The 25,047-nt window shown below is 35.4% G+C and overlaps 1 protein-coding gene across 2 annotated transcripts in view; it reads right to left on the reverse strand.

The window, feature by feature from the left end:
* CPEB4 (cytoplasmic polyadenylation element binding protein 4) overlaps positions 1–25,047 on the reverse strand; it is a 58,784-nt gene that overhangs the window by 17,003 nt on the left and 16,734 nt on the right. The gene's annotated exons all lie outside the window — the stretch shown is intronic.

Consider the following 25,047-nt stretch of genomic DNA (forward strand, 5'->3'; position numbering starts at 1 on the left):
TTTAGCAAGCTGGTTTTAAACAATGTTAGCCATTGGGCTAAATAACTGAAATGCTCTGTAGACTAGAAAACAAACATTACAATGGATTGCTTTCTATAGACAACACTGGGACTCCTTTTACAGTACTTGATTGTTCTTTAGCTTTGCCTGTTTAAAAATAGTATCAACGCTTGAGGTCAGAGGTGGGATTTTTTTAAAAAATTTAGCTACTGCATTGAACATTTGGGAGAAAGTAGCTGGGGACATGATACAAAGTAGTCACACAAATCTTATTTATGCTTGTGGCCAAAGCCAAATGAAGCTAAAATGGGGGGAAAGGGGCTTGCAGAAAGTGTTCAGGTTTTAACTGCTATGTTAAGCTTGCTTTTAATGCTCCCACTGTTCTTGAGTTTCACAGCATGGCAGGAAACAACAGGGCTGAAATGCCTTGGGAAGGTGAGGTCAAAAGAATTAAGGACCATGCACAGCCTTAAATCTTATCTGTCTATGTTTCTCACCCTATTCTAGCTTGCAATGCTTACTAACAGCCACATCCCAATGATGTCGATCAGAAAAAGAAAAAGAAAAAAAAACCAATCTTACAATCTGGTTATATCCCTCCAAGCATCAATTCATATATCATGCTAAAAGCTCTTCAATGTATGAAATCCTCAAACAGGTTTTTTTAAAAAAGCAATTTCTAGAATTCTCAAGGACCAAGCTCATGCGTCATAATGTCCTTAATAGAGTATCTAGCTGTAAAAAAAGAATCCCAATCCACTATTTAAGAATAGCTTGCATTAACTCTGAGAGGAGGAGGAAGAGAAAAAATAATTCTTCCCAAACATCTGCTGACTTTCTTTTTAACATGCCCTGCTCAACCATATTTATTGTCCCTCGCATTACTACTTGGCATCAGTTCTCTCTTTCTTTCTTTCCCTTCCCCCCTCTCTTTCTCTCTTTCTCTCTTAAAGTCTTTAGACAAATTAGAATACCCTTCAGGAAAAGTCAAAGCCAGATGAAACAAAATTAACAGCTTGTTCAGAGAAGTGGAACTAAGGAAAACTGTTATCTGTTTAGCTGATAGAAGTTTAAATCTCAGCACAGACCTTTTGGAAAGTGGGTCTTGACAATTATTTCTCTTCACATCAAGCATTCCATTGTTTATAGATGCAGAAAGGCCTAGAGTGGTTCTGTAATTCTTAAAATAAAAGCACAGCTACAACAGGCCACCTTGTATGTGCTTAGAGAAGCTCAAGTGGTCTTCAAAGTGTTCTCTACCTAAAAAGTCATTAATCATGTTTGTGGTCTATAGCTGAGTAACAAGACTAAATGTACAATACAGCTTTCCTTGCTTGGTGCATTAACAGGCTGGTCAACATAGCTGCAATTCCTACTGAGGCCCATAACAGTATTGTTAAAATGCCAGACTGTTCTGTCACTTGTGTGCCATAAAAACATTGTGACAGTAACCACACCCAAAAATGTGAGAGAGAGAGTTGCAGGAAGTTTTGCTGCTACAGATTCCAAAACTTCCTGAATCAAAGTACAACTTCAAAATATTAATCATTTGCATCTTTTTTTTTTTAAATTTACCGATACAGTAAATCTATAATGCCCATATCTCTATCATCTATAGGATGTTAGAAGCAATGCTTCAAAACATGTCTGGGATTAGGGTGAACATGCTATTCCTATTAGAAATATTCTATAAATTTCAAGCTGCTCCAACTGAAGTATAGATTTAAGTTTCAATTATTTGATGGATTTAAACACACTGATTCAGAGGAAGTTCATTGAAAGTTCCCAAGATGTTTTTGACATGGTGGAATATCTGTCTTATTTACTGAAGAATTTCCTTCCCTGAGTTTTTGGTTAATCAAGAAAAGTGCCATCATACAGATTACATTAAAAATACTTTCATCAAACAAAAAGTAGATATACCCAGATTCTAAATTCTTACAGGAAAAAATATAATGCTGGAACAAAAAATGATCCTAGCAATATATATTTTGGGGGGATTTCACTTTATAATGTTCAGAGAAAAGCAACAAGCATAATAATCAGGATGCTAAAAATGAAGTCCTACATAGAGAAATTAAAGGAACTGGGAATGGTTAGCATTGAGGAAAAAAATACTGATGGAGATTATGACAGCACTCTTCAAATTCCAGTTCTCCATTGACTTCAGAATGCAGGACATAGTCATGGATTCCAAGTGAACGTCAGGAGAAACTTTATGACATAAAAGCATGCATATATGATATGTACGAGTGGATGCATGCTGTTATCTTAACACTGAAAAATCCAGTTTTTAAAATAACTGTTCCAATCCATTGTTCTAACAAAATACTGCATAAGCATGTCCATAAATGCAAGCCAAGGTAGTTATTATTCCCAAAGGAAAATGTCTTACGCATACACAAATGAACACACACAAGAAACTAGAATGATTGGATATAAATATGAAATCTAATTTAGAATCAATAAAGGGAGGCCATTAAAATGGCACTGAACTACCTATGATAGGTAGGTAAGTTCAGGTACTGGCTGAAATAGAGTTTAAATAATATAATTTTAACAGGATATATTATGATGATAATATCCCGTTTATCTTGTAGTTTACCTACCTATTTAGGTTCAACAATTGTACATTGTAGAAAGAAAAATTAGCAGGAGTTTGAGTAGCAATCAAAATAGATACAGAAGAATTTAACTGATAACTAAAGATAGATGAAGAAATGCTGTGAGGCAGTCAATACAAGAGAAATCATAATGGTTCAATAGAGTTTTAGCAACAGAAATTTATATGGAGGAGCAAAAGAATGCTTGAATAGAACAGAGCTATTGTACCAAACAACTGAAACACTTTCCTCTCAATACATTATGTAATACTGCACCTAGTTAAGCCTTTGGGTAAATTGAAATATTTAACACACCAACTTGTTTCCTAGGAATACCCTTTTGACAGCAACTCATAAACTGTGAATGATAGAAATGGATCATGAAATATCTTCTGCCAAAAAGATAAACTTCTGCCAAAAGGTCAAAATGGGATCACTATTCCCACTGCTGCATATTTTGTCTGCTGAAGTTTTCAAGTTTAGACCCTAGCATGCTCAATTAAAGAATCTCATATAGTAGAGATGCATGACATTTTTTTCGGGCACTTAGGCAAGTGCTGTCATGGTAGTATGTATCAAACCAGATTGATTGACAATTTGCATTAATTAATTAGAAAGCATTTAAGCAGGTTTATAAGTCACTTGTGGCTTACATTTTTACTGTGCGAAACACTGTAATAAACATGGCTGCTACATAGTATGTGTAGCCATTTGGCACTACAAGTTACTTATGTATATTCCTAAGAATTCAACCAACTGAATAGGCCACCAATTCTTTTTATTTAAAAGATGCAGGTTCCTCCCATTCTGCATGCATACGCACACATACATACACACACATATCCTTTTTTTATTAATGACATCATTAATTTTCAGATTATCAAACTATTTGCAAACATTTTAGTTCTTAAAACAAAAATCCTTGAACACCTAAAGGTTGTAATTGCTTGCTTATGAAACTTGTGGAAGCAAACCTGTCCCAACACATGTTAACTGGATAATTGTATCTAACCAGAAATCCATCAAACCAAGACTAAGGAAAATTAACAAAGAGGAAATGATGAAGGCTAGCCTTTAAGCAAGTGTGCACTCACCAAATGGCAATTAATTACATTGGATATAGTATTCTGACACTGAAGTTTGTAAAGTGTGATGCTTGAGAGTTTGAATTATGAATTAAAATGCCTCTAATTTTTATGTCAATTTTACCAACATTCAAGAGATAACCTAAAATAAACCTGACTCTTAAAGCCAAATGAACATTGAACACATTTGGATATCATATTAATTTAAAGTTTGATTTGGCTCCGAATGCTAAACGAAATAAAATAGAAGTGTGGGATCTGCAATGTATTATGCGTAAACCAGGAATTCTGACTCCTTTCTTTTCTAACAAGCCATAATCAAGTTCAAAACCTATTGGAAGAGGAGCCAGACAGATCGTTCAGCAAGCAAGAGTATACTGTTTGTTCACCCAAAAGTGATAAATGCACTAATATGATTACAAAATATAATGTGAACATAAATGTACCTGATTTTTCTTCCATGGAAAGTCAGGAAACTATTCATTACATGGAAAATCCGGAAGATCCGGAGAAGGGGAAAAAGAAGGAGGAGGTGCAGCTGCATTAAGTGCAGGCATTTATTGTCCAGTTTGGCTCTTAGATTTAGTCCAGGATTTATCTTCAGTCAGAGGATAATACCCATCTATTTTATCAGATTAACTTTTTATTAAAACATGTATATTCTGCCAGGTGATTCAAAACCACATTGGCAGTAGCACACACACTGGTTCAACTCTTTAAGGAGTAGTAAACAACAATACAACTTAAAATAATTTTTTTAAAAAAACCCATCAAATGCAGAGGGCACAAAAGCAGCTAAAAATAAAGAAAGAAAAGGATTTCCCCAGCATGTACAATCTAACAAACAGATGGAAGAGTGTAATGCCATTTTTATCCTGCTTTTTCCAAATATACTCCCAACACTTCTGTGATCAGGAGCCGATCTTATGGAAAGGTCTTAAAATACAAGAAGCATCTTCTTCTTCAGTATTGAAGAAGGACGCTGTAAAAATATCTTAGATCCTGATAGTTTCGGTTTTTAATTATTAACGCCAGCACTTTTAATTAGTTCTCAAAGCTACTGAAAATCCCCGTATGTTTTAAAACTGGCATTCTCTATTCCCTCTTGCTGATTTTGTCTTTTTCTCACAGCATGGTATACTGAACTGACATTTTCAATAACCATCTATTGAAGAAAGCTCTTATTATCAGGGCATTCAACATAACCATCTTTATTAGAAATACTGGGGGGACAAAACTGATTACTGTAAACTAAACCAGTATCTGAATTATTTTTGTAGTCTACTTCTAAAATATCTGTTATTAAAGTTAATGAATATTAACTCCAGCAATGAGTTACATGTTGTTAGCACCACTATTCTTTTCTCATCAATCTGTTAATTGTAAGAGAAACAAAGCACTGTCTTAAGAAATAGGAAGGATTCCAATTTTGCCTTGGCTAGAGCACACATTTGAAAATTTGAAAACATGTTGTGAATGCTCTTGCAGAATGACTGCTTTCGGTAGCTTTGCAAAATGGCTACCACAGAGAAGATTGCCAGTTATAACGCCAGCATTGACCTAAATGTTCTGCCACCTTCACCTGCACCACTATCGTCTCTTCGTACACTTTTTTTCCATTTTCTAAACTAGCTCTACGCTGCTGCCATCCATTATTTTTATTTTCTAATATAGCTAAATAGATGGAGCCTATCTGCAGCTCAAAAGTATTCTTGAAAAGTAACTATGAGTCTGGAGGCTGTTATTTTGCTTTGAATCATGCCAGCTATCTATTTTTTTTAAAAAAATGGGGGAGGGGAATCAAAGAATATTTTTAAAAATGTAAAAATTTGGGTGGGATAGAAAATCTTGCAAGTACTTTGGCACCAGACTGAGGCCCCAAATAATGAAGTATTTGCTTCAACTTTAAATAACAGCTATAAAATCCGTTCTTTTCACTCACACACACACACACATGCACACACATACCAATCCAATTGTTTTTATTGCCAGAAATAGAACACAAGAAGAAAATTACATACATATAATAATTATAAATAAGGAATTCTTTTTTCAATGCAAAAAAGAAGTCACCAAAAAGGATTTGTTTAATATAATAGACATCATTTTTTCGAGAGAAAACTGTTTCTCTTTTAATCATGTTCCATCTTTCTATACATGGAAATTGAACTTGTGAGCAGATATTGATAAGGCTCTCATAAAGCACATGGAGAAGCAATGAATGCAAATCAATAGGGAGGCTCCTAATGTAAAATAGCTGAAGCATTTTACTAAACACACCAATTCTTTAAATGTTCCACACAAATGCAACCTCCCTGTTAGTATCACAACTTTTTTAGGGCACCATTTTGATAACTATTAGTATTATGTTCCGATTAATAAAGATTTCACAGATTTAAATTTTTCTTTGGAAGGTGCTCAGCCTGCAACAAAACCAAATGCCAATTAGTCAATAATATTTTGACTACCTCAAGCAAGAAATTTTCTTTATCAGATAAAGCTGAAGAGAAAGGTAACAAATAAATAGTTTAATTTAATTGGACACCTTAGTTTTATGTATTTTGCTGCTTCTGTCTGTCTTGCACAAGCCCTTAATTAGTCTTTAGGGAAGACTTGTGAGGTGGAGGCCACAAGATCACTTGCAAAACTTTTAACAGGCTTGTCAGAGAATTGTTTTCTTTCACCTGCGGGGGAATGTTATAGCTCAGATGGGGAACAGGGGTTTTTCAAATCCCTCATTGGTGCAGCTTGTTATTATGATTGTGTCACTCTTTAGTAAAACTGTTTCTCCTGTAAAGTTGGTTTGCTTCCCAGTATTCTCTGCCACTTTTGCAATCCAATCTTCAACCAAGCTCTGTCAACACAGGGAGGGGAGGATAGGCAGAGGAATCAAAGACCTGGCAACGCCCTGTCAGTGCTGCAACAAAACTAAGAAGATTGTGCTACTACAGCTGCCCCCATCCATGATCCTGAGAAGATCTATTCCTTCCCAGAACTTTCCAATAGACAAACTTCTACTATTTCATTTCAACAGGCCATGTGCTCTGTGAACTGATTACTCTGTAACATAAATCTCATAGCTGCCTTTTATTTCTCTCAGAATTTCCATTTTGCAATCTTTTCCCATTCCCCATACCAATTTTCAACTGGTTTCTTTATCATTTTGGCTTTATTGAGCCATGATGTGATCAGACAGGCAATTTTCATACTTTTGGAAGAACAATGTGAAATGCTCCCTAAAAGAATTGTGTACTTTTTAATTGTGTTTGCATTTAAGAGCTATGGGTTGTTTTTTTTAAAGTCTACCCAGCTTATCATTAACTTTATATTATTTTTATTTCTTATCAAATCATTTGTTTCCTCTTTTAGATCTCCAGGAAATATCACAAATTAAAATCCATGTGTTGTAAACCAATTATGGAAATAGGCTTTAATTCCCACTCAGTGCTGTTTGTATTACTAGCAAATATATCCATTTCCTCCATTGGTGCAAAATTTCCTTTATACCAGAGCTTTTATACCAATTTTCAGCAGTAAAATAACTATCTTCTCCAGCATGTGATATTTCATAAATAACATGCCTCTTCATTTAGTTAAATGAACCAAGAGTTCTATGCTGATTTTATTACAATTCTGTAACTTTTTAAAAAGAGTATCTTAAAATTTATTTCTGTTTTTCCTCAGTTCTCTAGAGATAGATCTAGGAAAGACATTTGGCCCTTTTTTTAGCTGGAATACTAACAATTTTTTAAATTGCAAAATAGGTTGGAAATTGTGTCCTATAATACGTATTTTCATCCACTGCTCTTTGACAGTACAATAACAGAAAATTCATATACATCTACTTAAAAAGAAGATTCATCACTCTCCTAGATAAGCATGCATATGATTATACTGTAAGAATGCAATGACTTGGAACCAAAGCTATGATATGTAAATACAAGCAGAAACAGGGGTTGGATTCATTTTTTTTAACAAACGGTTCTGTGGGCGTGGCTTAGTTCTTGGGCGTGGCTTGGTGGTCATGTGACTGGGTGGACGTGGCTTGGTGGTCATATTATTGGCTGGCCAACTCAATATCACTCACATCAAGACACGCATCTCCTCGCCTGGCCTCTCACGGCTATGGGGATGCTGCAATAGTCGTAAGTGTGAAAAATGGTCATAAGTCACTTTTTTCAGTGCCATTGTAACTTTGAATGGTCACTCCACACAAGCAAAGTACCAGCAAAGGAGGGAAAAAAACTCCAGAGAATTTCCTGAGACAGGAAGTCTAGTCCTGCCAAGAATGTAATAAGAGTTAATGGAGAGGCAGTTTCTGTAAGCAACACCAGCATGTTTCCTTCCTGCCTTCCTTACAGGATTAGGCCAGTAATTTCTTCTAACAACCGGTTCTCTGAACTGCTTAGAATGTTAAAAACCGGTTCTAGCAAATAGGTGCGAACTGGTAGAATCCCACCCCTGAGCAGAACTCTTCCAAACTGTGTTGTATCCCTTTTCCACTGTAGATACCCCCCCATGCTCCATACCAGCCTGGTTGCAGCAGAAGATACTGTAGCATGAAGATGCTGCAGCATGAAGATGCCAGTGTGACAAAATCAAGCTGCATCAGCAGAGTTATATTTGCACTTTTCTGGATCATTATGACTTTTTCTGAACTTTGCATGCCAGGATATCAAAGGAATTGATGAATGGGATCTCAAAACCACTGACTGCTATCTTTGAGGACTTCTAGAATGGGCAGGGGAAAGTGCCAGAAGAGCTAACCTTACTCCAATCTTTGTAAAGGGAAGAAAAATCCACACGGGAAACATAGAAAAATCTGTTTAATGGGGAACATTTGGGACAATCCTAGAAAAGACCATCAAGCAGCACTTTGCAACCCCTTAGAAACAAATAATATGATTACCAGAAGCCAGCATCAGTTTGTTAAAAATAGGTCATGTCAGAAATTATTTTTTGGGAGAAGAAAGGGTTAAAGTGATTAGACCACTGGCTCAAAGGAATATTGCAGATGTAGCATCCTTAAGAGTTCAGTAAGGCCTTTGATGCACATATATAAAATAGATAGCAGCTGGCTGAGCAGTAATATTGTGAGAAAGTGGTTGGTACACTGGTAGACAACAAATTAAGCAAGAACCAGTAATATGTGCAGCTGCAAAAAGAGCCAAAGCAATCTTGAACAGTAGATGAATAGTATGGAGACCACAAGAAATAACAGCACCCATTCAATGCTGCACTGGGCAGAATATTATGTCCAATTCTCAAACTCCAACCACAGTACAAAAAGGATGCAGATTAACCAGAAAGAGGGCAGATAATTGCAATAGCGACGATGAGGCTCTTGGAGACTAACTCCTATACAGAAAGATTAAAAGAATTGGCTATATTTATCCTAAACAAAAGAAGCCTAAGGGGAGACACACTGTAATACGGTAGCAGTCTTCCAACATGTGAAGAGCTGTCATAGGAAAAAAAGATGTAGATTTATTCTCCATAGCATCTCAGCATCCAAGAGTAAAACAAAAACTAATGGGAGGAAGTTTTTTAGAAAAAAATCTGAAATAATGAAGAATTTCTTGGTCTGAAGATCTCTAAGAACTTTTCCTATGCTTTTGGGGGACGGGACAGCTGCTGTGTTGTTGCCTGCTTCCTAGGGCTGAGAGAGAATGAGTGGACCAAAGTTATCCAGTTAGCCTCATGCATAAGGCAGGCCTAGAACTCACAATCACCTGTTTTCTAGCCTGGTGTCTTAACCACCACACTAAGCCAATTATGCTTTTACAAAATCCCTCTTAAAATGGCTAATATATTTCTGTCTAATCTCTTCTGAAAGTATCAATGATATTTAATATAATCATAAGAAATAAAGATTATGTTTTTTTTTAAAGAAAATGTTTGCAAGATTAATATCTAAATTTCACAGGCATATTCAACGTTTTGACTTGGTCAAACTTATAATTTTTCTTATTCTCTCTTTCTTTCTTGGGGTCTCATTCTTGAGCACACAGTACATATTGGAGTCAAATTTACTGCTCATATTACATGTTGCTATAATTGTGCATTTTGAATCATTCTCTCATTAGATTGTTGCATGCATATCAACTTAATGAACAGATGCTCCAAAAACCTCAGTTTCTTTGATCAATACATGGGTTTGTATGTGGTTCTCAGGTAATCAGATTCTGCAATTCAGCTTCAAATATTCTTATTGAATGCTATGAATGGATTACTGAATTTAACTGAATACTGTTTTCTTATTACTGTAATTTTCTTCATATAAAATAACTTGGCCCTACATTTAGGTTGCTAAGGAAAATACATAGATGAGGGCAATTGGTAAAATTTAAAACTAACACTAGTTAAATATATGAGCAATTTTAACAACTAATTTCATATACATTAATCATTTACATTTCTTCTCTCCTACCAGTATATTGGTATATGTGAAGCAAGCCCAGAAGTCATTCTGGCACAAGAGAAACAGTCATTGTGCAATATCAGGGCTATTTTTAAATGAAATATATTGCTACATTCATTTTACAGATAAGTTACAGATAATCAGAGTTGGAAGGGACCTTGTAGCTCATCTAGTCCAAACCCCCGCCCAAGTGGGAGACCCTACACCATTTCTGACAGATGGCAGTCCAATCTCTTAAAAGTTTCAAGTGATGGCACTCCCACAACTTCCGAGGGCAAGCTGTTCCATTGGTTGATTGTTCTCACTGTCAGAAAGTTTCTCCTTGTTTCCAGGTTAAATCTCTCCTTGTTCAGTTTCCATCCATTATTCCTTGTCTGGCCTACAGGAGCTTTAGAAAATAGCTTGACCCCTTCCTCCCTGTGGCAGTCCCTCAAATATTGGAAGACTGCTATCATGTCTCCCCTGGTCCTTCTCTTCACTAGACTAGCCAAGCCCAGTTCCTGCAACTGTTCGTTGTATGTTTTAGCTCCAGTCCCCTAATCATCCTGGTTGCTCTTCTCTGTACTTTTTCTAGAGTCTCAACATCTTTTTTATAATGTGGTGAACAAAACTGGATGCAGTACTCTAGGTGTGGTCTTACTAAGGCTTTATAGAGTGGTATTAGTACTTCCCTTGATCTTGACTGTTAATACAATTTAGGATTGCATTAGCTTTTTTGGCGGATGCTGAACACTGCTGGCTCATATTTAGCTGATTGTCCACTAAGACTCCAAGATCCCTCTCAGAGTTACTGCTATTGAGCCTGGTTTCACCCAGTCTATATGGGTACTTTTGGTTTTTCTTGCCTATGTATAGGACTTTACTTTTCTCTATATTGAATTTCATTTTATTAGATATGGCCCAGTGTTCTAGTCTGTCAAGATCCATCTGGATCTTGAGCCTATCTTCTTGGGTGTTAGCTATTCCTGCCAGCTTAGTATCATCTGCAAATTTGGTAAGTTCCCCTTCTATTCCCTCATCTAAGTCGTTAATGAAGATATTGAAGAGTACTGGGCCTAAGATGGAACCTTGTGGCACCCCACTGCTTACTTCCCTCCATGTAGACTTAGACCCATTAAGGACTACTTGTTGAGTATGGTTTGCCAGCCAGTTGCGAATCCATCTAGTGGTGGTGCTATCTATTCCACTTTTTTCTAGCTTACTAAGAAGTAGGTTGTGGTCTACTTTATCAAATGCCTTGCTGAAATCTAAATATATTATGTCCACATTATTTTTATTTTCATTTTCATTTCAAGTAGAATATTTCTTCAAACTTCTTTATTGATAAGACAACATAGACCCAAATTATATTAATCATTGATGCTTACAGTATGTATGTCAAAGCAGGCAGGATGGTAGACATGGCATCACAGTACAAGTCTCGACACTTTTGTATGCACGCACAACATTATCACAAGCACAAAAGGGATGCAGCTTGCAATGTAACACCATGTCTGCTGTCTGCCCCATTTTTACCTCCCCTATAGACGATTATGTCATTCTAATTATTAAAACATTACCCTGTTATTACTCTGAGAGAAATGAATAGAAATTAACTACTACTGTTTCTACAGTATGGAATAAGGAATTAAGAAATAAGATGAAAATATGTCACAATTAGAGACACAGAAAAATCTACATCAACACATTTGTTATGAACATTAGGAAAGCTTTGGACTGCAGACTAAGAATTCCATATTTGACTTATGGAGGCCCAGCAGAAGCCCCTCCTCAAAAGACTAATGATACCCTTGTCTTTTTTCTTGTGCAGGAAGTATGAACAAGGAAGAAGGAATCAATTGTTCCTCTCCTTCTGTGAATGGAAAAAGATAATTCCTTTCTGTTTATACCTGACATGATGGATAATACTCACTCCCCTAGTGGCAATGCTAAGAACAGATGTTAGGAAATGTTAAGGGTTTCATTCATGGTGAGAAAATGATAATTTTAAATGATGTTTAAAAATTATTTTTGACTTGTATTTGTTGCAGAATTTAGGGGATCTTATTTATATTGAATTAGAGCCAGTGTGGTACCTAATCTGTGGAATTATCATTCCACTAAGCTCAAATACAGTACAGTCTAGTACAGACTGCTTTCACCAAAAATTTAGCATGTAGCAAAATACTTGACCAACAATATTACTAGTTGCTGTAGTGAGTATGGTAATTATATTTGTTATTTTAACTTTTTAATAAATTATTATTATTTAATTGTTTTGTATCAAATTGGAACCTGTTCATAAATTCTTTTAGAAGATTTGATATTTTAATAACTGAATCCAATTCCTTCTCTAATGATTAGGTTTTTTTTCTTCTTCCTAGCATTTTCCTGTTTCCTTCTTTATTAATCAAGTGTTGATCCATTGATTGTAACAGAAATTGACTGACAAGCTTGTTGGCTAAGTCTGATGTCATGGGCTGAGAGAGAGTGATTGACCAAAAGCAGTGCTGGGATTCAAAAATGTTTACTACCATTTCCGTGGGCGTGGCTTTGTGGGCGTGGTGTGGCTTGGTGGACATGGCTTGGTGGGCGTGGCTTGGTGGGCATGGCAGGGGAAGGATACTGCAAAATCTCCATTCCCACCCTACCCTACTAACCTGCTTTCCAGCTCTGTTCTCCTGTGCAGGGAAACAAAAGAAGACCCAGCCGATCAGCTGAGACTCGGGAGGCAGAGAATAGAGGGAGGAAGCTACGGGGAATGGCTATAAAAGCCGACAAAAGGAAAAAGAAAGGAGGTAAAAAAGTCTCTGCGGCATTTTTAAAGCGCTGCGAGAGCTAACTTGCCAGCACAAATGACAAATTGAAGAATCCACGCTTCTGACTGGAGACTGAGGAGCCAATCTTTGCCACAACCTCTTAGGCAAAACTGAGTCGTGAACTGGGAAAAGTGACAGTTGACAAGGGGTGTGGCAAAGATTATGGACTCAGTCTCCAGGCAGAATGATGTGTGTCAACCCATCTGTGGATTCTCCATGCTGGAGAACCTACTGAATACCACCTGTGACCCAAAGTCACCAAGGCAGCTTTGATACCTAAAATGGAACTAGATCTCACTATCTCCTAGTTTCTAGCCTGGTACCTTAACAATAGACTATCTGCAAATTCAAATTTTATATTCAATATACATTTGTAACAATAATCGGCTTATACTGTGATTTCATACATGAATCTGGTTTAGTTTACTTCATTCCTATTTCAAAACAAATGAAACATTTTTTTAATCAGGGCCTTAAGGGTATTTATAACTTTGGAATGCCAATAAACCTGGGATTTCCAGAGCTGACATTTAGCTTTAGAAGGAATAGCTGAGTTTACATTAACATTCCCATTTTTGGTTTTCCAACTCTGAACACCCAAATATCAAAGAATATTATTTTTAAAAAGTACATTTGTTAACAGCTTATCAGTTTAATTTAAAAAGAGCAATGAACTTTCTCCGAAACTATCTTCCAATTAATACATTCATTTAAAGAAAACTCAGGTTACAGATAAGAAAACAAAGACTTTCAAATTATCAAAAATAACTACTGAAAAACTTATTTTTTGTGAAAGAGTTCTTCGGTCCATCTAGACTAAAGTCAAGCAAAAGGGCCATTGTTGCTTTCCTAAATTGATTGTTCAGCTTTACTACAATTCTTGAAGATAGAAATAGAAATAAAACAGTCATATTTCAGAATGGCCAGCAATTGGATTTGTTGTCATCATGGTAAGCACAAATAGAAATAAATTATCCAAATATACTATTGATATGGGATGCCTAAATAGGTCTAATTCAAACCTCCCAGACCAATATAGAACATGGATATCCTTCAAATGTCAACATTTTCAGGAAGCATTTCCCTGTAAAATCACTAGGTACAATTTAAAAATAAATTTTGAAATTACCATTTAAAAAAAATGTAATGGAACAGATCTATGACTGAACACATCAACATTGACATTAACTGGAAAAACTGATCCATCCTAACAATGAGAACTGGCATTTCCAAGAAGAATACTTGACAAGTTAAAAGCTACTACAGAAGAGTCACCTGTTCATTTTACATAACAAAAGTGAATATTTGTATTTTTATCATTAAACCAGATTATATCCCACCACATCTAAGGGTGGGGGGGGAAGCCCCTCTGGTAGATGATTGAATGATTACCTTTTCAACTGCTTACAAAAGGTGCAGTAAAAAGAAAGTCTTCAAATTTCACTATAGATATTTCAGGAAAAAGATGTTTGTCTCAGTAACATACTTGCATGTTAGCAATTATGTCCAATATTTTCTAAATAGTGTTTCCTGAAAACAGCTTTTAACAATTTTAGCAAAAATTCTAATCCCATAAAATATATTCTCATAAAAAACTGTCTTGCAGGGCTTTGCTTTACTGTAATTCATCAACAGCAGATATATATTTAATAATGGACAAATTATATAGAAGATTTCTATTTTACTGCATTCAAATAATCATCTGAACTCATTTAACTACACATTTTGGCTGGTTTTTCAGTGAAAACCTGCTCTTCCAAAATTTGCACTAGAATGATCAGTACTGTGAGGATTAAGTTCCTTTCACATGAGCGAAACAAATTAGTACTTTGCTTCAAGTTTAATTCCCTACTTCAGTATTAGACAGCAGTAATTTGCCCTCATATAGTGTATAGAGTAATCTGGAAAGGGGGAATAATAAATGTAATAATTGCTTAGTTTTAAATAATTACCACTGCAGAAATTTACCAGATCTAAACTGCAAAAATCCAGAAAGCCAGTAAGTGGCCGCAAAAATAATTTTAGCTATCTGTTCCACGAGTTGGATTCATTGTCCTAACTCTTCATTGTCTTCCAACTCTACAATATTATTTCCCTGGACTTCAATATAAAAATCTTAAATCATTCAATCATTAAAAAAACTGGCACTATATAGTGCCATATATATTGTATTACTTCTACTACTGGTTCAGAACATAGCACCACGTGTCTAAAACAAACAACTGAAAAGCTTTTTTGGTGTCCAAAACTAATGCTGTTGCTGTTGCTATTGTCCTGTTGCTAAGTCAAGATCATGAATATCATTTTTTTGTTTACTATAATGGCAAAGGTTTCTACTATAAACTTTCACTTTATTATATTTTCTTCAATGACAAAGCCCAAGGTATGCTTAGTTTTTTTAAAAACAAATTACAACTCCATATTCAATACAGCATATATTTTAATTTTACAGTATTTAAATGTTAATGCTTTAAAATTCCAAATATCAACCAAGATAGTTTCATTTGCTCAATTATGCACAATGTACAAATTTGTGCATAATTGGACAATTGTGATATTTGTGCAAAAATTTGGAAACACAATTTCCTTGTGTGTTCAATCACACTCGGACAATAAAAATGTTCTAGGCTAGGCTAGACTAATCTATTCATTATACTGTTATAATAATGAACTAAGATTGCATTTGAGAAAAAGGTACATCTCAATTTCTAACAAATAAAATCAAGATGTCCATTTTCCTATCAGGCTATTTCTTTAGTCTCTGAAGCTCTTGAAAATATATACTCATCCAAGATCCCTTTGCATACCTAGTTTCAAGACCCTGTGCTATCCATCTTTAAATTTCAGAACTTATTTAGAGCATGTCACCACTACACTGCTCTTCTGCAGGTTAATTCAGAATGAGGTAACATTTATAAAACAAAGATTTTGATACAATAAGAGCAATTGGTACTTCAACTGCAACTGGGATCTTCAACTTTTAGAAAATGTTCAAAACTGGTAATTATCACTTTTACTGGTGCCAAAATTGGACTATTTCAAATGCTCAATGTATTGCTCAATGTCTTGATGTATCTCATTTTCTAAAGTGCAAAATATCTTTAAAATAATAAATTCAAGAGCAGTGCAGGTATTCAAGATTTTTTTTTATTTCAAACAATTGGATATCTATCATCAATATTCTAATTAGTTTGACAAATTATACCATCTCAAGTAGTAGAAATCACACAATACTATTACGGTAGGCTTCTGATCAACAGTTTAATAATCTATTTTATATCTGTAACTGTTGAAAGAAAGTCAATCATCACTCTTTATTTTCTTTTCCCCATTTTCCCCTTTATCCTTTGCCCTTTCCCCTCACTATTTTTCTTTCCTAATTTTCTTTTAAAAATTTAATAAAGTATAAATAAAAAAGAATCTACGGCAATAGGTAGTCATACAGGAAGAGACATAAGGTGCTACAGCTTGCTATACATAGTACTTGATATCATCCAGCTAACCTTCTAGTCAGCATTTTACAGCTTCAAACTCAAAAGTTGGTAAGCCCAAGATATCCAAGGAATTCTCACAAATTTCATTATCGTGCCACCATCAAAGAAGGTCTTCTCTATGTAGCAAAGAGAGGTTCTGAAAAAACCAAGCACTGGCATCTCAATATGCCAGATGCTTCAAAGGAGATACCATGACATTTAATGTATCATCAAAAGGCAGCAAATATACCTAGTGCTCCTTTCTCCTACTACAGTATTTTCCTCCCAACAATAACCTGTAAGGTAAGATAGACTGAGGGAGTGACTGGCCAAAAATCACCAAGCTGGCTTTCATGCCTAAGGCAGGCCTAGAACTCACAGTCTTCGCATTTTCTCTGGTTCTCATATATACATTACTTACCTTAATAGTTAAATATGCCATGGATAATATTTTTACCAAGGCTACCCCAGCTGTCTAATAAATGTTCTATTCCACACACAAAAAAAGACAAAGCAACCACCAGGTATATATTTCATTTAATCTAAAAGGAAATGTTGATATTCTGTTATTTGACAGCATTAATCTGGATATGTTGTCATTTTAGAGACAATTTGCATTATAACTTTAATTTTGGTTGTGTTTAGCCCTTCAAGGTAGTTCAGACAAAAAGCCCAACCTCTCACATCAGCATTATCTTTACTGTAAGGTTACATTAACAGAATCTTGCAAGATTGTAAGCATTTCTCCTCTGATCTCTTTTTAACTTCCTCAAAACTAGGGTGGGTCCATTATGAAATGCTTCCCATGCTTTCCCCCCACCTGAGGACTGAACTACCTCTTGTATGATTGATGCCTCAGCGCTGATGCCTAGGCTGTGGTCTTTCTCCTGTCTCCCAAGGTCATTCCCATATACCATTACCTCCTGCTTGTCAATATTAAAGATTTCTAAAGTTGAAAGCTTAATCCCAAATGCAGTAAAGGATACTTGAGTTGGATTGTGCAAATCAGTGGAAATATCAATTCACTACACATGATATGGGTCTGGCTATTAGCTTAGGTAACTTTACATAAACATGGCATAGAATCTTATTGTATTGTTAACAAGAATGATTAGGGAGGTAGTGTCATGTTCCAAAGCTCTGTAGCACCTAACATCAGTCGGAAAGGGGAAACGTAGCATGTATACTGTCTTATCTGAAGGTTTTCTGGAGGAATATAAGTGGCCTTCAAGGGAAACTTAGGATGGTATAGGCAAGATAAATTATCGGTAGAAACTAATGATCTATCTTTCATATTATATTATGTTTCCCTTGATATTTCTTCTTAAGTTTTTTACTCTATCATATCTTCTTCAAATTAATTCATTTTTTCCTTACGTTCCATTCAAGCAAATAATTCAAAGCCATTATACAAAGAACTTTGCTCCACAGAAAGAAAAAAACAGGGGTGGTTTTTCATGATGATAATGTTCAAATTGTCATGCCAAATAAGCTGAATTTGGAGGAGGTAAAGCAGATCTCTCCCTGTCAGGTTCAATCTTTGAACATCAAATATCTCATAAAGGAAATGCAATCAAGTTTCTAGAGGAAGATGCTGCACTCTTGTAGATATAAATACCCGTACTGAAAATGACAGCTGCTCAAGACAAACATGAGACAGTAGTCAGAAAGATGGTAAACAAAAATAAAATTATGACAATTGGCAAGGGTTGGTGGACAGCTATTTTAAAACAACAGTATTTAACAAAATAGACCACAAAATATAAAAGGAAAAAAACCCAAGAAACTGTCTCACTAACAATACTCAGAATATTTAAAATTGTTCATACAATCTATCTACTATAGATTATTCAACTGAAATGTGTCTAGCAAGGTCAACAGTTTCTGGCATTCTGCATTTATGATACTAAAAATACTAGGTCTTACATCATATGTGTATTAAACCTGAAGGCCTTGTTGCTTTTTAAAAGCTACCATAAAATACAGGCTAGATTGAGCTCTTTCTTCTGCATACTTCACTAATGAGTTTTTTATTTGGTTTATGGGAGCATTTATTCCCAAGAGTTTCAGCTGCATTCTTAGCCATTCCATTAGTATTTTTTCCTGTTTTCTCCAACCTTTGATTAATCCACTGAATATATTTATATATTTGAAAAAACTAGCTCAAACACAAAAAGTAGAACATGCAGACTTTTTAAAATACAGTATAAGAAAATCAACCATAAAAACTCATAGCGCCTGTCTATCACTTCTGATTAAAAAGAGATCCTGTCAAGCCCTCAATTTTATTTTTTCCATTCTTCAAGTCTGAGTTATTACCATTGTGTTACCATGATTACAGGCTAGGAGGATTGTCATGATTACAGACTAGGAACAATTCCCAAAATATACAATCTTTAAAGCCAGGGCTAGAACAATATGCAAAAATTCAACACTATTCCATAATTCATATAGTCCTTAGGGTAAGAACCAGAATATGTTCATCTGTTCCCATCAATTCTTCATATACAGCTGACAGGTAGCAACCATACTGATCACAACATTAATCAATAAAGTCAACAGAAAGTAACAAATATTTTAGAGGCATTTTCTATGTCATTATTATACCACTACCACTACCATCATTCACTTCCAGTCTGCAGGAATCTAATAAACCCTGAAACAGTAAAGATTATTTGCCATTGAAAATTATTCCCCTTGAGGATTTCTTCTACCTTTCATCTAAAATAGAGAGAAAAAAATATGGTTTCCTTAATTTTGGGAACCAAATATGTCCACAGGACAAAACTGCTAGTAACACCATCAAATAAGTGGGACTGTGTGTAATAATAATCATATTAGGACAAGCCATGTGTTAATTTTATTTCTTTTCTCCCTTTTATTGTAATGTTATGCATCTTGTTACATTGTATTACAGATAGTCCTCTGTTTACAACCATTTGTTTAGTGACCATTTGAAGTTACAACAGCACTGAAAAATGTGACTTATTACCATTTTTCACAATCACAATTGTTGCAGCATCCCTATGGTCACATGATCAAAATTTGGATGCTTGACAACAGGCTCATATTCATGCTGGTTGCAGTGTTCTGGGGTTATGTAATCCCTTTTACACACTTCTGACAAGCAAAATCAATGGGTAAGCAAGAGTCACTTAACAATCGGATTAGAGGAGCCGTGGTGGCACAGTGGTTAGAATGCAGCACTGCAGGGCTAATTCACTGCTCAATCCAGGAGTTCGATTCTGAATGGCTCAAGGTTGACTCAGCCTTCCATCCTTCTGAGGTGGGTAAAATGAGAACCCAGGTTGTTGGGGGCAATATGCTGAGTCTGTAAACCGCTTAGAGAGGGCTGTAAAGCATTATGGATAAATCTAAATGCTATTGCTATTACAAAAAAAACACAGTGTTTCGTTTAACAACTGTGGCAAGAAAGGTTGTAAAATGAAGTAAAACTCACTTAACAAATGTCTCACTTAGCAATGGAAATTTTGGGCTCAATTGTGGTCATAAGTCACAAACTACCTGAATTTTAATGCAGGTTTCAGTATAGTAATGTTTATATATTATGATTGAAATTACCAATATGCTACTATTATTTAGAAAGCTGAAGGCGTGGGAAATAAAAAGGAAAAAAATCTAGCAGTATTAACTGCCATTTAGGATGTCAGTGTTCCATGCATATTGTTTTTTATCTTCTCATCCAAACTGCAGTGTAAGAGGAAAGAAAAACACTGCAATTTACATCAAAGTATTAGCTATATGATAATGGTTTCAGTCTTAAGCTAATTGCTTAATATTAATATCTTCAATATATTCTTGCTTAAGAGTTGAAATTTATTTCTGAAATTCCTAGAGGCCAGATAGCCTCCTGAGACAACTTTTGTGTAAACAAACTGTCAGAGACCAGGTTCCCTCCTCATGGTCTTCAACATGTTCCAAAGATTCAATGGCTGACATAAATCATTCCAGGCTTCGCTGAATACACAAAGATAGGCTCTATTTCAGGCACACACAAACATATATCAATCTGCCTGGACGGTTTCATGTACTAAGAAGGATTAGAAAGGTTGTGAAGGAAGACTATCAGGAAATATCATGATTTTATTTATTTATTTTGTCAAGCATGCATTTGATAATATATGTAAGTATAAACATGATTATTAATACATGAAGTAGATATGAATAAAAGGGAACATTAAGACAGGGACGGTAGGCACATTGGTGCGCTTATGCACGCCCTTTACAGACCTCTTAGGAATGGGGTAAGGTCAACAGTAGACAGTCTGAGGTTAAAGTGTTTGGGGTTAGTGGAAGAAACCACAGAGTCAGGTAGAGTATTCCAGGCATTGGCCCCTATGTTGCTGAAGTCGTATTTACTGCAATTGAGTTTTGTGTGGTTTACTCTGAGTTTGTATCTATTGTGTGCTCGTGTATTGTTTAGGTTGAAACTGAAGTAGTCACTGACGGATAGGACATTGTAATGGATAATTTTATGTACTACGCTTAGGTCAGACCAAAGGTGCCCTAGTTCTAAGATATCTAAGCCTTAAATTTCAAGTTTGGAGGCATAGGGTATTCTGTTGTGATTTTTTAAAAATTTTTTATTTTGAGATATCTCAAAAGAAAAGAAAAAAGTATGCACTGTTGCCAAGAAAGCTGCACGGTTGTACTCACAAGGTCATCAGGAGCCAACATTAATGTAAGCATGCTTTTAACTTTTTTTTAAAATTTATCTGTCTTTGTGCAAGAAAAGGAATCACAAACCATTTCTCTGTACATCGCCTCAGCCTCTCTGAAATGAGGCAAAATAAAGTGAGAGGTGGGAGCGCTCTGGACATCTAAATCCATTCAGCCATTGTTTATGTCTATGTATTTAGTTGCTGTTTAGCTCTTAATGCTGTTCCATCCTTTTTATATCCTTAAAAATAATAGCTATTATAAGAAAGCTAAAATAAATTAAGAAAGATGGTCATGCTTCTCTGTTCTCACCACAATCCATCAATATTTATTTGTAGGTAAACTTCAGAATTTTTGATGGCCAACATATGTCAACCATGAAGAATATTGTGAATATAATACCTAACAAGGTGCTCACAGCTGCTAACTCTTTATTTGCTATGCCAATTCTGTCTTATAAGATTTAGAATGTTTTTGAAGTTTAGATTATGATCTTTTTAAAATTCACAAACAATAAAGCTCTCAATTTAGTTCACTTGTATTACTTTAAAGAGGGCATAATCATAAATACATTATAATATGGGGGGAACAGTATTTATATTTCTGTTTGCCCTAATCTAATTAGTTAATAAACATCTATTTGGGATACTTTTTTCAAAACCATAAGTTTGCAATGGCCAAATAGCAAAAGCACAGCTCAAACAGTTCAAACTGAACACCTAACATACCTGTATGGTTAAGATCCTTTACAGCAATTACCTCAGCCATTAACTTGTTTATGGGAAGAGAAATTCTGGTTTTCTTCAGCTCTTACTTGAAACACCTAACACAAAAAGCATGACCAAATAGATCTACAAGCTAGATCCCTTCTGACTAGTGAAAACAACCTCTGTTATTTACCTTCCCCACATAAATATGCCTTAGGGAAGCCACTGTGGCTTCTTCTTCTTTTCTCAGTACCACAGAATGGAAAATATCAGCAGTAAACCACCTCCCAGCCTTACTTGCTTCTTATCGCCCACAGTAACAACAGCTTGGCTTGCCTTCATTTTCATTCTAGAGAGCAGTAGGTAAAAGTTGATATTTTCAATTTCATCTAAACCCTCTTCCTTGATCTCGGGATCTTTTCCTTTCCAAGATTTCTGTCCATTCAGGAATATATGCACGTCGCTGCTTGTGTGGGGCCAATGCATGAATATACTACCTGAATGTGGCTATAATATTTAAATATAGTTGCTTTATTATTACTGTGATTTTTTTTTACTTTGCTTACCACAAGTTAGTATAGCCAGTTTGTGAAAATGAAAAATAAAGTATTTTGTATTCCTTTCTTTTTCCATTGATACCTTCCTAAAATTTCAGCTTTAACTAGCCATGGTTCCCCACCACCACCACCTGCCTTTTTCTTGTTTCGCTGCTATATAGAATCTCTACCTTAGTTTTATATCAGTATAAATATATGGATTAAACTCTGGTTTTGTTGTAATTAAAACTTGTTTGCCAAATTAATTACTATGAACAATACTTTTCTGCAAATTAAGGATGATGAGAGCAGCACCTGCAGTAAATAGGAAAAAAATCTAAATTATAGTACAAATGAGTTTAGACTCCTCCATATTCTAACAGAATCAAAGTTCACCAAGTAATCAGTCAGATTAATGTAAATGAAAGGTCTTTCTCCCTGAATTATCAGAATACAGACCATGAATGGCAAAGGCATCACAGCTTAATATGATACATTCCAGGAGGGCTTTCAAGAGACCTTTTTTAAAGATAATGATAAAATGGGCATGTGGTTATTTCCTTTTGAGGTAAATGGAAGAAAACAAAACTGCAATAAGAACAAACTATCAAATAAAAGGAAGAAGCAATTGCTTTAAAATTACATATCTTTCTCCCATTAGTCCCTTTGAGATTAGCAGTATTATGCAAAGTGCAGAAAAGAACTTAAAATATATGAGATAAGAAAGAGGAAACATAGCTAAATCTGGTTAACATAAACATCATTCACTATACAGTACACAATGACTCCATATCTTTCTGTCCTAGCAAAGTATCTTTGCTCCCACACATCCATACACCTCTTCAAACATTGTTTTGTACTCTTCAAAATTCCTTCCTCTCTTTTTCTTAAGGATCATATCAACTCCCACATATATAATAAAGGATCACATATCATGCAACTCAGGATAATTTAACTCCCATATATCAACTGTATATAATTTCCCCTTCTTTTACACAATTCTTCCTGTCTTTTTTACATGGACTCCCACATACAAAAGGCTATGTGACTCTTTGTCCATCCCTCAAGCTGACACAAAAATAAACTGGCACGAATGTGGTACTTACTGGTGTCCTGATCTGCCTGAGAAAGCTGAGCATTTAACAATGCACATTCCCCATGATTTCATCAGCTGCTTTGGGCACTCCTGTCTCTTTATGGCCCTGCTTCAAAATCCTTGATTGATCCCTCCCTTCATATAGGGAGCCTTATTTACTTTTTTAAAAAAAACTATTTTGCCCCACCTCATTAAGTTCACAATCCACAATACTCAATGGCATGGATGTCAAAACATAGCAACTTTAAGACTGGTGGACTTCCACTCCCAGAATTTTGCCATGTTTGGAAACCTCTGCTCAATGGTGGCATACCCCACAAAGTCCCTTCTTTTGTGATGGTGGCCATATAAATTTGACAAATAAACAAAAAAAAATGCAAATTTGGAAAGTACAGTACGGTTTTTAAAATTGGTCTGCAGTGCAAAGTGTATCTCTGTGTGTTTTAATCTTATTTCAGTTAAGAAAGAACCACACACTGTATCCTTCTTAATTAATTAACCAAAGGAACAGCTTGCCTCCTGGAGTTGTAGGTGCTCCATTGTTGGAGGTTTTCAAGAAAATATTGGACAATCATTTGTCTGGGATAATATAAGGACTCCTGTCTTGAGCAGGGGATTGAACTAAAAGACCTTTGAGGTCCCTTCCAGTCTTATGCTTCTATGTCCTATGTTCTAACTGCATCAAAGCATGACTTTCTTCTTCTTCTTCTTCTTCTTCTTCTTCTTCTTCTTCTTCTTCTTCTTCTTCTTCTTCTTCTTCTTCTTCTTCTTCTTCTTCTTCTTCTTCTTCTTCTTCTTCTTCTCCTTTCCCTCTTCTCCTTCTCCTTCCTTCTCCTTCTCCCTTCTCCTTCTCCTTCTCCTCCACCTATTCAACCATTCTTGCAACTTGATCTTCAATCATTTTATTCAAACAATCTCAACAGACTACTTTTGTACTGGCAATTTCCTTTTGGATTTAATCCTCAGTCATTCATCATAAATTCATCCCTGGCCCTTTTACTTTGGATTTACCACATATACTGCTAAAGTACTGCATTTCTACTACATTTAACTTACTTTTATGTTCCTTTTGCAGTTCCTCTGCTGCACTCAACTTTCTTTTAAATTTCAGTGCTCTGCTGCACTCAACTTTCTTTTAAATTTCTCCTGAAATACTCAATGTTCATTTTCTTTACTTCTTTTGACAAATGTTTATTCCTTGCAGCACACCACATATTAAGCTAAGCTTAGGGTTAGGGTTAGGGTTAGGTTCCACTATATATCATTCTTATCAGTGATCAACCTTCAACCCTACATTCTCACAAGACATCCGCTTATTCAAATCTATTCACCAAACTTGCTTTCTCTATACAAAATGCATGTTTTCTCACCATCATTCCTTTCTCAATAACTGCTGAAAAGCAAATATCTGGATTGTATAGTTCCATCCAGCATAAGATGTAATACCTCTCAAATTGTGATTTGTTAGTCACTTCTTGTATCCTTCCAATCAAAGCTCTACCAAGCAACTTCTTAGGCACTCTTAACAAAGTAATCCTCTGTAAGGTTTTTTTTAATTCTCTTTGTTACCTATCCTTTTTTGTTGGGAACAACAACTATATTCTCTCAAACATTTCATACAGATGAAACTTAAGCTATTCAGTAAGTA

This window comes from Notechis scutatus, chromosome 2, assembly GCF_049901735.1.
Source record: "Notechis scutatus isolate UNSWTSFEM ecotype Mainland chromosome 2, rNotScu1.2, whole genome shotgun sequence".
Classification (NCBI taxonomy): Eukaryota; Metazoa; Chordata; class Lepidosauria; order Squamata; family Elapidae; genus Notechis; species Notechis scutatus.